The sequence below is a fragment of the Atractosteus spatula genome, chromosome 10 (genome assembly GCF_055471065.1).
Source record: "Atractosteus spatula isolate fAtrSpa1 chromosome 10, fAtrSpa1.hap1, whole genome shotgun sequence".
Lineage (NCBI taxonomy): Eukaryota > Metazoa > Chordata > Actinopteri > Semionotiformes > Lepisosteidae > Atractosteus > Atractosteus spatula.
In genome coordinates this window covers 21,832,255-21,844,475 of record NC_142715.1, presented here as the reverse complement: position 1 = coordinate 21,844,475, position 12,221 = coordinate 21,832,255, and the positions used below count along the sequence as shown (strand labels likewise).

Here is a 12,221-nt window from a genome sequence, read left to right as displayed (position 1 = left end):
ATTCCTTTGGTGCTTCCCTAACACAGTTCCTATCCCCAGGACTGTTAACGACAACTTTTCCATCCTACAGGATGATCCCTCTGTTGGGGCCCTCTTTTCTGACCGCCCCATCATCTCATATCACCAATCACCTAATCTGCATAACCTTGTTCACAGCTCCCTTGACCGCCCTCAGCAACCATCCACACCAGGTACTTTCCCTTGCAACAGAGCTCGCTGTATCGCCTGCAAGTACACATCAAACACCACACTCATTCAAAGCCCCTCAGCACAATTCTGGATCACCCAGATGGCATCTTGTACCTCCAGCAACCTTATTTACTGTATCTCTTGCAGTAAATGCCCAGTTTCTCTCTATATTGGAGAAACAGGAAGGAGACTTGGAGACCGCTTCAGAGAACATGTCAGGGCTGTAAAGATTAAAGATCTCTCCAAAAACCATTGTTTCTCATTTAACCTCTGATGGCCATGACCACTCTAATCTCTCCGTCTGTGTTCTCAAAGATGGTTTTCTGAACTCATACATTAGAAAGAATACCAAAACCAAACTTATCCTGCAGCTAGGATCACACCTTCCCCCTTCTCTAAACGACAGACTACTATTCTACTAAATTTTCTCCATTCATTGGAAGTTTCATTTCACACCTCTCAACACCTATTCTGACTTCACACCTCTTGATTGGCCTCTCTTTCTGTCCCCTGTTCCCGCCTCTCACCCCTCCTCCCTCCCAGCCTTTGTTCTCCCACTACATTACCTTTGCCTACTGCCTTCTCTCTCTCACACCTGAAGAAGGCTCCACGGCCGAAAAATTGTTTTCTCTCTTCTTTTTTTCAGCATGGAATAAACCTATTACTTGTTCCTTAACAACCGGAAACAATATCTTCGGTCTTTCCAGAGCTGTAAGTAGTCATTCCAAGTTTATTAACTTGTCTCTGTGCTTGTATGTACTCTTCAATAGCCACTGATGTTATGTACAACAGCTATTTTTAAAAATAAATTTGCATATTTTTGGACTTCTTTTAAAGAATTGGCACGTTTGGCAGAGCGGCAGCTCTGTGGCTAAGGATCTGCACCTGTGGCTGGAAGGTTGCTGGTTTACATCCCACGGTCGGCAGAGGAATCCTACTCCATTGGGCTCCTGAACAAGGCCCTTAACCCCAACTGATCCAGGGGTGCCGTATAAATGGCTGACCCTGCGCTCTGACCCCCAGCTTCTCTCCCTGTATGTGTGTCTCAAGGAGAGCAAGCTGGGATATGCAAAATAGGAATTTCTAATGCAAGAAATTGTATATGGTCAATACAGTGATCATATCTTATTGGCACATGGTAATCTCCAAGGAACAAGTAATAGGTTTATTCCATGCTGAAAAGAGAAGAAGAAAACACAATGTTTTGACCATGGAGCCTTCTTCAGTTATGATTTGATTTTTTACAATCATACCCACACAAACTTTGCAATTTTTAAAAATCTTGCAAACACAACCCAGATATGTTGACTTTTAAAAAACAAAAACAATTTGGGGGTATTTTTTTTAAGAAACACATACTTCTTTTCTAGTTTTTTATGTGGCTGTGACTGTCAGAAATCCTCAGTGAAAAGGTATGCAGATCCTGTGCAGATGCAGGAGCAAGTAGTTATTGAGACAGGCGAACAATCCAGAACGAGATTGTTAGGTGAAAGGTAGATCGAAATACTGGAGTACAGAGAGAAGCAAACAATTCAAAACAGAAGGTAAGGTCCAAGGTCGAGAGGCAAAAGGGAGTTCAGTAACCAGTAAGCGAGATTCAGAGTAAACGCGAGGTAGAGCTCTCAAAGGGAAGACTCAATACCGAGTAGCGGGAAGCGGGTTTGAATGGTTAAAACAGTGCTGCTTGCCGCACAGCAGAGCATGTGCTGGTGGATTAACACATGTTATTATTAACCCGCTGCTGGTACTGGTTAGTTCTTTTGTGAGTTGATCTCCCCTGGCTGGTGGTCGTGACAGTGACAGAATGCTGTTTTGTGATTGATGCTATATCAAAATATAGGGTCCCTCAAAAATTAAACACAGAAATAAGAACATTTAATGGTTTGTACATCTGTTGCACTCCTACACTATTAACATCCATTGGGAGTTGAATTTCAATTATGTTTCCACTTCATTCAGATGTGTTCCCTATTTTTCAGATTGTTGGCAATGCCACATGTTAAAGGAGGACAGAGGAGTAGGAGGCCAGACCTGTGGTCAAGGGCTGGTGGAGTAGGGAATGAGATCAAAGAATTTCTGAAGTTTTCTAAGCTAGAAAAAAAAAATTAGGTGGCATGGCAATATGTGGTCAACACTGTCAAACAGAGTCCTTGGAGAGGATTGCTCCAACAACAGGAAATGGTTATCAGTGATTTGGCATGAAGATAGAAAAAAAGTAAGAATCCAAGTGCTTAGGGCGCAGAAGGAGGTGAGTATTTGTAAGGATTCCAAACCAGATGACAGTACACAATCTATAGTCAATATTTCAAGTCAAAGTGAGGGACATAGTTTGGAAGGCAACACAGAGCTCAGAAGTTCATCAGAAGATACAGAAGATGCATGGGTTGCACACGGCAGCACAGACAGTGGTGACATGTTTGAAGGAGAAAAAATCTGTGTAGAATCAGAAAAAAAGCCTGAAGAGCACAGTGAATATTCCCAGGGGGCAAGCTCGTCTGGGACGTCACCTCAGGATAAAAGAGGATTAAGAAAGATTATGTCTGTGCCTAAAACTTTCCAAGTATGTCTGAAGGTTGAACAATGGAGAAAAATACCACCTCTAAAAGGTACATCTAAACTAAGATGACCATGGACCCATATCTTATATAGCAAGTTCAGGAAGATAAATCATTGCTGCCCAATAGCCTTCAAATACTAATACATCAGGAAAGAGAACAGCAGAAAAAAAAACTTTCTGATGATTAAAGCAGTCTGTACTTTCAGTTCCTACCAAATTCCTCGCATTTGAGCCAGCACTAAAATATTTCATTCCCGTCGCTGAATACATCGTGGAAACGGTATTTGCAACGGAATGCTGTCACACATGAAACCTCTTTGTTATTCGGTTCTGAAGTTTGAAAATGAAAATAAAACGGGGGTCACTTCATAGGCTTGAAAGAAGTCCAAGCAGCATAAAAACCCGCGAATTCTCACAAATTGCATTGTGCTGCACCTTTCTTCTGCTGCTTTTATAAATCAGCCTTAAACATTTGAATGCATACCTTACTGCTACTAATCACATTTGCGTGTTTACGACGCTTTTTTCTGTCCGTTATGTTTTTGCTAAGTAGTTTCTCCGTTTTCCTCGTACTGTGATTGTCAAGCGAACACAAGAAGACTGAAACAGTGTAAAGGCAGGTAAAAAAGACAGGGTAAAACGTCTGACTGTCGGGAGTGGGATTTGAACCCGTGCCTCTATTTGGAGAGCGAAACATAAAGCTTATAAGACACGAAGCTGTGAATTTGCTGTTTTAAAGTGCTCGACTATCCGGAAAAAATGTGTGCTGATTGCACCAGTTGCATGTGATTTTCCATAACTTTAGGACGATTGATACGACTGGACTAACACAATTTGTGGCGTTTAGCATGACATGGAAAACGGTACCGGAGCATTCGGGTCCGGACTACCAGACTCAGAAACAGTTTTTACCCCCGCACTATCAAACTATTAAACTCCCAGCCTCTCTCACTCTCTCCTCACCTCTCACCTATGATCTGAACCTCACAGTGCCTTCTTTCTTACCAAAAACCCAAACACACATTGAAAATCTACCTCTACCATACATGTCAAAAGCTCACTCCCCATAATTTCTATCCCTTTATTTCATTCTTTTGATGTATGTTTTTGCACATAACCTGTTACCTTTTTGTTGTTTTGCACACTGCCTGTTGTTGTTTTTTGCACATCGGCTGTTGTCTCTGTCTTTCTTTTGTTATACAATTGTATTGTTGTAGTGTTTTTTTCTTTGTACTACTTATGTCCGAGAGCTAGCTAAATAGCATTTCGTTATACCATATACCTGTGTATGAGTATAATGACAATAAACCTGGACTTGAACTTGAACTTGACATAGTCTTGCAGGCAGTATATTATTTTAGCGTTTACTGGTTTAAAAAAACACGGTCTTCTCGTTCCTAAGTCAGATTTTTTGTGCTTTCAAACGTTACTTCCAACCTGGACTGACAGCTCACCTGATCTGTTTGTGATCAGACCATGGAGTGGGGGGCTGTACCAAGCGCACGTTCCTTCCCAATGCTGAGGCGATCATTTGGAAGATGGGTGTGAAGAGAGACAAGCTTTGTCGACTAAAAAACAAGGCAGGATATGCAAGAATACTAATCACTGGTGACAGTTATGCTCTCTTACTATTGAGACTCCTACATTGCGAGTTTTTTGAAGACTTTGAAACTAAAGGAAAGCGGAGACAGATGAAACAGACACAGGTGGGGATTGAACCCATGATCTTTGGTTTAGGAGACCAACGCCTTACCACTTGGCCACCGCGCCTTCGAGTAAACAGGGGAATAATGTTGTTCAAATTATTTTTTTCTGAATCTGGTTTACATCGCCTGGAGGCAGCAACAACAATAAAAGGGATACTTAACAAGGAGATACGCTGTAGCAGTGCGACTCCAACAGATGCTCCTGAAGAGACTGGAGGTTTAAGCCAGCTCCTTAGAGCGCTCGGCCGCGTTACTCTCAACAGCGGCTCTTCAGCTCTTGTTGTTTGACCTAATGGTTTTATAACGCGTGGAAACGACAGCAACTTCGTTTTCTGAGATGCTTTCTCTCACGTGGTGAAATCTCGACCTCTTTGGCATCTCTGGCTTTAGTTCTTCTGTAGAGCAGGCTTTCACACCTCTGCTTATAGTGCCCTTGAAGTTATTTTAGTTTTACAGGAAGACGCATTCCCTAACGATCTCTCCTGTTTTAGAAATGCTTCATAAGGCGTGTTTGATTCAACGGACAAACAGTATACTAATTGTACAATGCAGATCTATGCGGCATTCGTACTGTCTTTGACTGGGATTCTGAAATACTTCTTGAAAAGGTATTCAGATTTTCTTGAACCTATAATAAAAACACAGACCTGAAACTCCCTAGCTTCCAATCTCAGATGTTGCTGTCCTTAAACTCGGACGTGATGTTCTGTAGACCTGCAGTGTCCCTTTACTCTCGTTGTTTTCAAAACGACCTCCGTTGTCGGGCGCAGTTAAAGTGGAACTGGCCTGACCGCACAGGAAAGTACGGATTGATAAAATGTTTCTACGGCTCAAAATGTCCCTTTAGACCCTCGTCATGTCTCTGTGAGGAACGGGCAGGTAGAGAGGTTTAACAGATGCTCATGTTGTTTCACACAGGGTGTTACCTCTTGTAGTGTTTCAAAAGATGTGTTAGCGGACCACAGATTATCTTGAAAAGATTTGGGTTTGCACTGGCTGGGATTCAAACCTGACTCAATTATTTGGAAGGCGCCTGTACCACCAACGCACTTCCGAGAAGCACCTGCAAATTATCACAATCCTCTCTCTCACCTACAAAGTTATGGAGACACAGACGTCCAATGAAAGCTCAAGGCTCCACTCTTTTGTTGTGATGTCATTTTAATTAATATTAGCTTTGATTAGGTGTCATTTTTGCCTCTTAAAGGTAAAGTCTGCTCCTTTCTTCCTGGTATAGAAAGAACGTGTTCCATCTTTGTTTAAAAACACCACTAAAAGTAAATTATTCAGCTCTACCGCCTGTGTGCATTGACAAGACATCTCAAAAAAGGACATATTAAATAAGAACACGATCCTTCCTGTTACCATTCCTGTGGTTGGGGCGTTGTTTCACCCTTTTACGTTAAATCATCAGTACTGCTGTTTTTCTATGCAATGTTTAATCAAGAGCACTTAAAAGATGCAAAAAGCTTTCAAATAAAATAGAATTGAAAGACAGTCGAGTAAGGAGGTAGAAAAAAAGCACTCCCCCGTCTGGGAATCAACCACCGTCGCCCATGTAACTGGATACAAAAATAACAGATTAATTTGTGCCCAGTCTCTTGAAGCTTCGATGCGATTATTTTTCCTTCCTTATTTCTTCATTCCTATGAATTTACTCTGTGGTAGAAGAAACGCGAAAGTGGGAAACTGCAGGCATTCTTCGTGAGTGGTGTGATCAGTGAGCATTTGCACATCTCTAAGTCTGTTCCATAATGTTTTTCATCGGGGATGTAGCTCAGTGGTAGAGCGCATGCTTCGCATGTATGAGGTCCCGGGTTCAATCCCTGGCATCTCCAGGTGCTTTTATATTAGAGTACTCACATCGCAATCTTCTGTTGAGTGAGAACTCTTCGCTCGTGTTCAGAGAGAGCCAGGTTTACACAATTAAATGCAGGCACACTCGACGTGCTGCAGAGTTGCGCTGCTATTCTAAATGTACCTCATTTAGTTCTGTTAAATCCTAAATTATTTAAACTAATAATTTAGTTCAAATTCAGGAAATCCAGAGATTGCTTCACACTTGTCGTGGCTGTTGCAGAAAACACCTGTTGAATCTCACCCGGGATTTCCTGAGAGATTATTCAGCGAGCGAATCCTCCTTCTGAACTCCGCACTAAACTGAAAGCTTCACGAACTCCTCACTGCGTTTCCTGTACTGCTCTCGTGTAGATATGAAGCACAGCCATAAACACACTTTGAACTTTTTCCGTTTAAGGAAAATGCAAAAGAGCATGACAAGTATTGATCGTATAAAATATCCATGGCACAACTCGAGAAAGTACTGAAGGACTACACATCGACTTTTGATGATTACAAGAGATTCAAGAAACACAATCGTCCGCACCTGGGTTTGGATCCTGAACGCTAGAGTTAAAAGAACATAAGCGACGGATATGACCTATAAACTCTCTTAATTGTCTTATAGTTTATGAAATAAAACAATTTCTTAATAAATTCTAACTGTTGATAGACGATTTATTGAATTTTAACAAAATCACAATTACAAACTTTTTCGGTTAAACTGTTATTCACATACTCTAACGTAAATAAACGTTAGTGTCTTCCGGTGCGTGAGCCAATTTCTCCAAAAAATATTTGTTAGTCTGTCGGGAGGTGCAAGGTGTTAAGAAATAGAATTTCTAAAAGACAGGCTCCCTAAGCTTAACATCAAGGCTGTTTTATCTACAGAAATGCTCTTTAAATTTCAGGACTGTTGCAACTCCCTTTATAAAGGTATATGGTTGCACACATATACAACCACATATACAACCAAGGCATTGAAAGATTTTTTTAATTATTGTTCCAAAAAATGTTCCATTTGTTTTCTTTTTAATGTTGTTGATAAAAAGATTTTATTAAATGTGAAAAAAATCTGAATGTGAAAAAAGGTCAAAATGCTATTGAAAAAAATCAGTAATGTGAGGAAAGATGGATTGTGGGAGCCCCTTAACTACCCATGTCATGCTGTATTTCTCACTCATTCTACTGGGCGTGGTGCCGTCGCTTCATGATAAAGTCTGTCAATGGTCATTCCAGACGGGTCAGATATGACTGCTCTTCGGCACAAGAAACACGTGACTTGCGAGGATCCCGACAGTGTCAACTTTCTTTCAGAGCCCGGATAGCTCAGGCGGTAGAGCATCAGATTTTTAATTTGAGGGCCCAGGGTACAAGTCCCTGTTCGGGCGGTTGTGCTGTTCTTAAGTCTGTTGTGAATGTCATTCTAAGTGGTCTTTTATCTTTCGCATTTCACGTGTTTAATGTTAATTGTCTCAGTGGTTGCCTCGGTGATTGATGTCTCTTCGCTCTTGCAGGGTGACGGCAAAGTTCTTCAGAGAGGGAGTCTCCCACGCACGGCTTTTCTTCATCAAGAGCCGAGGCAACAGAGACAGACTTCAAACTGACATGAATTACTTCATGAGCGTTTATGACCGTCTTTAAAAAGCTGAGAGAAGTCGAAAACGTCTTTGGAAAAGAGGAAATGTCTGCTGACAGTAAACAGAGCTCACGCTCAGCTGTGAATAAGCGCTCCTCGTTAGTACAGTGCTGAGTAACCACGCTTGTCGCGCGAGAGACCGGGGTACGTTTCTGTGACAGGGCGCTGGTTAAATTTTTTAACAACCTGACTTAATTTAGAAAGTGTGTACTGTGTCCTAAGTTTCGGACTAGTTAGTGCAGTAGAATATGGAGATCATCTCCAGCTCTGAGCTCAATTGCAACAAGCAGTCGTGCTGAACAAAGTCAGAGCCCAGCTTAACTTGTACTCAGTGTGGTGCTCAGGACTCAGGGGTATTGTTGTGGTTATAATTAGCACGAACTGCAGGGGCTCTGAATCAGAACATTTCAATTTATCTGATCAGTAAATTAAAATGCAGGACACGTTAATATTGGATTATTACTGTGTTTCTGTCCCGTTAGTATATAACCCAATGTCCCTCACAGATTAAAAGACACCAGTAAGGACACCTAACTCTTAATTCGGTACTCATTGCAAATAGTCCCAAAACAAGCACGTCCGACAGCTGCGGGGTTGAAGGTGAACATGTATCGTATTGTAATGGCTTCTATTTCCACTGATGAATGAGACAGATTCACGAGGAGATCCTACGCACAATTAAGCGAACACATTGCTATTTTGGTCTGATGTAGAGGCTCCATTTGTGTCAGCAGTACTATAAATGTAAGTCTTATACACTTTCAGGGGCTGCATCTGTAGCGCTTCATCTAAGAGGACTGTTTTACTTTACTGCACGGTTACATTCACCCACCCAATTTATTCTCAAAATACCCAATGGCTCAAAAACCCTGTTTTCCCCTGGGAACCACCAGTCCCATTCCATTCAAAAATATAACAAATATATTCAATTAATATATTCAATGAACAAATATATTCAATGAACTGTGTAACACAGAGCTGGAAAGGTGAAACCAGGATGGCTGAGCAATTGAGCAACTGGAACTGTCGAGCAGGATGGCTGAGTGGTTAAGTTGTTGGACTTAAGGCCCAATGGGCAAATGTCTATGTGGGTTCAATCCCTGCTCCTATAATTTGCTTTTAAAGTGACAGAACACTTTGAAGATTTACACTCTATTAAAATATGGATTTACTAAATTTCATTTCTCTTCACTCCCTGGGATAACTGAACTCTCACAATCGCATCCTGAAGGCTTTACATGCATTAGCTGTGATACAGCTCCTAATAAAGACAGAATGAAACTGTATCAATAATAAATGACATGTTTTAAATAAACGTGTATTGATAAACTTAATTATTAATAAAAGTGGTGTGACGGGAAAGCAAATTAAATATTACAATGATATTCCAAGCAACTGTTGTGTGGCGGAGCCAAATGCCGTCCACTGTGGGCTTTGTAAATTGTTTAAAAATTGTAAGTGAAGTTGAGATAATTAACAATTTGTTGAATCCTGCAGTTACAGATTAAAATGTGAGAAGATTTTCTCTGGGTTTATCTCTGTCCGAGTGCCTGATGTGAATATGCTGAACGCAGTGTCTTTGATTTATGTACTCAAACAACCAAAGAATCCCATTCTTGTCATCCTATGGTTTGTCAAACGTGATTTTTTCAAAGTGGGTGCGATTTCGTTTAGTCTTTCGCTCTTGTACTAGAGCAGTAATGTTTCTAGACACGCATGAGCATGGTATAGCAGGCTGACAGCAGGAACATGTGGCCCACAAGCAGTGACAGTATTAGAGGTGTCTGCAGTATGTTGGTTTGTGAGCAGCGATAAAATAAAATGCCGAGGAAGCAGGTGTGCCTGCATTAATAAAGCTCCATCGAGCGGAAAAAGTAACAGAAGAACCAATCTAAATCCAACAGAAAGTTTCTGTAGCTAAAATCACAGGCAAAACTGCCACAGGCTTGAACTCACAACCTCAGCATGACTCCACTATGTACTGCTATATAAGTACAATGCACTGACCAACTGTGCCACTGGAGCTGCACAATGGGCTTGTTACATGTCTTAGATGTATTTATTGGAAGGTTGCAGAAATCATAAATCACTGATTTCATTATCTGCATGTTTAATATCCAGGAGAGAGAACTCCTTCAGGTTCTACAGCTCATAAGTGCACTTTAAGAAGTCTGCTTTTGTGAGATGGATCTCCGAGGTGCAGCTTTTTTCTAATTACTAAAGATACCTCTACATTGTAAACTATGTGAAGACCTAGAAAAAGGAACATGGCGTTAGTTGAAATAAGCACTGAATGGGTTAAAACCCACGCTCTTTGAATTGCTAATGCGATGCCTTGAGGAGAATAAATCAACATACTGTATTCACACAGGTCACTCGGCCACGGACAAGAACGATCAGCTACCACCACTATTATTATCATTATTATTATTATTCAACCATTTGGGGAACAATACAGTTGAACAATCCCACTGTTCTTACGGCAAGAAAAATAACATGAGACCACTGTAAGAGGACGAGTGTTGTAATTGTTTGAACAATTGATTTCTATTTTTCCCTCTTATGGGCAACCCTGTGGTATTTCTTTTTCTCTTCGTTGTTGTGCACGGGCTAGTTCTGCAGCGATATTTGCCGCAGAAATTTCTGCGCAGCTCCGTATTAAATCTGTTCTCAACTGCAATGGACAGAAGACGACTCCAGTAGATAGCTGTCTAGTTCTGTAGGACCACACACGACACAGTGACAGTGCGGCTCTTAATGGACTGGTACACAGACCACATGAGAGGCAAGCAAAACGCTTTTAAAATTCCAAAGGCTCACCAAGTCAGAGGAACAGCAATGAACTGAAAAGATCTGTTACAGACGTCTATGTCAACCTCTTTAGAGCTATAAATGCCATTTGTTTAATTTATCTGTAGATTAACACTCCCAAGTAACAGCACTTTACAGTATATTCATGTTAATTCCGCTGGTGGACATTAGCTGGTGTTTTTTGTAACAATTTGTTTGCTCTTCTGTTAGGAATAATAATAATAACATCACTTTATTAACCCTTTACAACTTATTGCATTAGGAATGATCTTTTTGCATACCCCAGCTTGCTCTCCATGAGGCACACAGATAAGGAGAGAGCCTGGGGTCAGAGCACAGGATCTGCCATTGTATGGTGCCCTGGAGCAGTTGGGGTTAAGGGCCTTGCTCAGGAGTCCAGTGGAGTAGGATTCCTCTGCTGGCAGAGGGATTTGAATGAGCAACCTTCCAACCACAGGCGCAGATCCTTAGCCACAGAGCCACTGCTCCACCCCAAGTATGTAAAGTAAAGTATAGTAAAGAATATACAGTATATAAAGCACGCAAACTTAAATGTTCAAAGTTTTCAGGCTCTTTAGCATTTTCCTTCACATATGGAAAAAGTTCTATGTGTTCTTGTCACATTTCTCCAAGTAGATAATCTACACAAGTGCGCATGTAACAGTACAGGACATACACTGAGGAATTCGCGCAGCTTTCAGCTCAGTGCAGAGTTCAGAGGGAGGAATCGCTCGCTGAACGATTTCTCAGGAAATCTTGGTTGAGATTCAACAGGTGCTTCTTCAACAGCTAAGACAAGTTGGAAGACTCATCGAGGTCTGAAGAGATCAGCCTCTGTGACAGAGTGTCCAGTGACACTAACTAACTGTCCTACTGTTCTCTGCTAACGTAGAGGGTGAATGTTGATTTAGGTGAATGTAAGGTTTCTTTCTTGTAAAATATTTTCGAGCGTATTTTTGCTGCTGAAAATTAATCTTGTGTATTTGAATGAATTCTGATATTGTCACCTAATTCTATACATTGTTTCATCAGACTAGAACATTTAGAGGAGCTCAATTGCATTAATTAATTGCATAGTGATATTATTTCTTGCCGTTTAAATACTTCAGTCAAAACTGTAGAGAAGTTGCTCCTGTTTTCACCATTATAAGAACTGTGATGCACCAGTATTATTTACTCTCATAAAAGTATTGCCATTGTATTGTTCTGTTCCGTTACAGCCTTGAGTGACACAAATCTTCTCCTTTACTGCACTACACTTCTCCAGAGGCCAGTTCAGCACACAAGGATCCTCACTCAAACAAACACTGCAATCATTTGATAAATGCCATTTCTCATCCTTTCTCTTAGTGTTGGTGCTACTATTGTATGCAAAGGAGGCGACTTGACAATGAAAGGTGTAATCATCTTAAAGAGAGTCTTCATGAAGGTGTGTGTTGGCAAGCTCTCCTCTGGCAATTGACCGGGCTTGTGAAGAAAC

The 12,221-nt window shown here is 41.1% G+C and overlaps 2 non-coding genes across 2 annotated transcripts; one reads left to right on the top strand and one right to left on the bottom strand.

Annotated features, from left to right (window-relative positions):
• Window positions 1–4,444: 4,444 nt before the first annotated feature.
• Window positions 4,445–4,516, bottom strand: trnar-ccu (transfer RNA arginine (anticodon CCU)). Its single transcript has one exon. It is a non-coding gene; the product is annotated as a tRNA-Arg (tRNA).
• A 1,702-nt stretch (window positions 4,517–6,218) lies between these two features.
• Window positions 6,219–6,290, top strand: trnaa-cgc (transfer RNA alanine (anticodon CGC)). The gene has a single exon. It is a non-coding gene; the product is annotated as a tRNA-Ala (tRNA).
• Window positions 6,291–12,221: the final 5,931 nt, after the last annotated feature.